Source organism: Elephantulus edwardii, unplaced genomic scaffold, assembly GCF_000299155.1.
Source record: "Elephantulus edwardii isolate Elephantulus edwardi_28Jun2011 unplaced genomic scaffold, EleEdw1.0 scaffold00010, whole genome shotgun sequence".
NCBI lineage: Eukaryota > Metazoa > Chordata > Mammalia > Macroscelidea > Macroscelididae > Elephantulus > Elephantulus edwardii.
Genome location: NW_006399760.1, coordinates 30,624,479 through 30,627,933, shown reverse-complemented (window position 1 = coordinate 30,627,933; position 3,455 = coordinate 30,624,479).

The window sequence follows — 3,455 nt, the reverse complement described above, 5'->3', positions numbered from 1 at the left end:
TTTGTTCTTCATTGATTGGTTTTTACTGTCTTCAACTCTTCCTTATCTCTTATTGATTCCGCTAATTACTGCTTCTATTTTCAAAATGTGTGACTGCCTGTTTTGTTTCAAAACATTCATTACTCATCTATTTTAATTCCATTTACATTTTTGTTTCCATCTTTCTCAGCTGGCTTCTTTTTCATATTCATCTGTTATCTCACAATACATTTGTTATTTTAAGAAATTAAATTTATGGAGATTTAGAAGTAGCCACCATTTGAATCTTAGTCTGTTTCCTAAAGAAGTTATGTTTTTGTAATTTCTTCATCTTCTAACTCATGGATATAAAGTTTTCCTTTTTATTATGCAGAACATCATATTAAAATTCAATTTATGTATTTATTACTTACTCTCCACGCTTGTCATACATTAGTGGTGACGTTTTTATCAAGAAACAGGTAGAGTGGATTTATTTTGCATTTTCTCCCTTTTTACCTAACTGTTAGAAAGCTGTTAGTGTTAGCCTTTGAAATCTTGTCACTAATCTGTGATCAAGTATAGAAAACTGAAAGATGAATCTATGACTGTTGGCAATTATGGCAAGAGAGTTTTGTCAGCTCTGATTTTGTGTGAGTATCTGTATGAAGTTACTGTGACAGGGGCCTGGTTGAGCATAATTAGGACTTTTTAGGGTTGTGAAATCATCTTGCTTATTTATCTAAATCATCATTTCAATTAAAGTGCTCAACTTGATAAAATTAATTTTCTAGTCTGTCTGTCACTACGAATTCTTCCAGTGGTCCACTATTTACAATGTGATTCTAGGCCAAGACTTCATTTAATGGAGAAAATGAAAGCAGCTACACTGTTTTGTAGGAAAGCTCACATCTGAATACAACTCTAATGATGTGTAGATTCTTCTAATTTCTGTCTTAAATATTTTAATTCTCTGCCCCTTATCTCTGATGTTATGTTTCCTTTGCTTTTATTTTGTAAACTAGAGTAAGCTAATGGTAATTATAGAAAGATAAAACTTCAGAAAGTTATTGTTGTTGTTGTTGTTATGTGCCGGTGAGTCCTTTGCAACTCATAGTGACCCTATGTACAACAACCCTAAACCCTGCTCTATCCTGTGCCAATCTCATTGCCTCTGACACACCCATCCCCATTACCCCAGTCACTGAATCAATCCACCTCATAGAGGGTCTTCCCCTCCTGCGCTGTCCCTCTCCTCTACCCAGCATGATGTCCCTCTCTAAAGACCTGTCTCTCCTTACGTCCAAAGTATGTCAGATGAAGCCCCAGAATCCTTGCCTTCAAGGAGTAGCCTGGTTTAACCCTCTCTACGATGAATCTGTTTGTTTTCTTGGCAGTCCATGGTACATTCAATACTCTTCTCCAGCACCACAGTTCAAAGGCGTCAATTCTCCTTCTATCCTCCCTAGTCATTGTCCAACTCTCTGATGCGTAACAAGTGATTGCAAAGACCATGGCTTGTATCAGATGCACCTTAGTGGTTTAAATTTTCAGAATGTTGTTGTATGACTGGGGCAAAGGGGGTAGATGTGTCGGAATTAGTGAGAGTGACTCAGGACAGACAGGGTTCAGAGCTGCTGTACATAGGGTCACTATGGATCGCAGGCAACTCGACAGCACATAACAACAACAAATAGCACAGGAGGAGATTGCTCATCTTTTTCCAGCTGAGCAGCTGATGATTCAAACCATAGACTTTGTGTTGGTAGCATAATTCCTTACCCCAAGCCATTAGAGCCCTCTGTGAAGATACAGGGGAGGGGGAATTAAATAAATGGCCAATAAAATAAGTTTTACAAAATTAAGGGGTAAATATAATCTTTTATAGTAAAAGAAAAATATAGAGTTATTATCAGGTAGGAAAATAATGATCCTGTTTTTTAATTGCTGTAGTATGATGATTTTTATTCAGAGATATTCTAGAATAGCTATCCTAAACACTTCACATAAAATTAATAGTGTATGTCTGAGTCTTTACATATGAGATAGTCTGTATTTATATATCTATATCTGAGTCTGTATCTATAGAGCTCTATATTATCTATATCTATATCATCTAGATCTATATATCTATATCTATATATATCTATATACCTATCTATATATGAGTCTGTATTTTTAAAATAACTCCTATAGATGTTTTGATCTAGTTATACTTGGAAACAACTGCTTTAGGTTATCTAGAATTATAGACACATAAATGCTATATTAAATATAGCTGATATGGTTATAAAAATTGTGTTTTAAAATATTAGAAGCTAAGCATTCAAATAAGTACTATTATTTCTATTACTTAATTTAGAATCTGTAATTTATTCTTCACATTTATCTAGGATTAAAAAAATCATCATCTTTTGATATTGTTTGACAGATTAAAGTCCAATGGAATTGTTTTCTTCCAGTATAACTGACTAGGACTTTGGAAACTCTTTCCAGGTCTTGGTCCATCGAAGAATTAAGTGAAGTTATAATGACTTGGGTTCAAATGCCAGTGCGAATATAATTAAGTTGATCAAGATGCTTAGGATTTGAAGCATATTTCAAAAGAAAAGTCTCTTGTTCCTAGCACATGTGTCTAGAATCCTGACAAAAACAAGAGATAAGCCTTTTAGTACATGCAAAAAATCCCAAGTATTAAGTCAAATTACATGTAATAAGTGAGATTGGTATTTAAATACATGACAACTTCAAGTGCATATAAAGGAAGCAGGCCAAAGACTATCCTTTCAATAATGGACCTCAGATAATTCAACTCATTCCAGCACTGCTCACATATTTCAGTTAGCTTATATATTAACTTTAAAGATATACTGAATAACATTAAAGCCAGACTACTTTCAGCCTAGAAGGGTATTAAAGAAACAAAAACTGGTTTTATGTCAGTAATGTGAGCATGCATAACGGAGTTTTAAAGTTATCTAAAATTAAAGTCGTGGATGTTTCTTTTACATATCACCTTTATTTTCAAACTTCAATTTTTGTTTTTCATTTCCTCATTGGACAATGAGTTCTAATTTAATTTTGTGCAAAGACTGACCAGATAATAGTGACATAATAGAATTCCAGATGACTTTATTTTTCTGTTGTATTTCTTCAACATTTTGAAAGTGGGTAAATAATTTTTGAGTCTGAAGTCTACTTTGCCTCAGCTGCAGAGCATCTGTTGATCAACTTCATCAGAGTTTAGATCTTGGCGATAATTGTTACAAGGATTTATATTTTGTTTATTCTCTCTAGCTGTGAAGAGTTGAGTGCTATAAATTACATAGATGTTCATAAACAGAGCTAAAATAGGTTATTAACAATTCAGTGAGAATCTCTCCCCAACAGTGGGTTTTTAATTTTTTAATTTGTTTTGTTGTAATGTTCTATAATCTTGGGTGTTGGGGGTCAAATCACAAGATGTTACTGATAATGTAAATTTTCTCATTACTCAG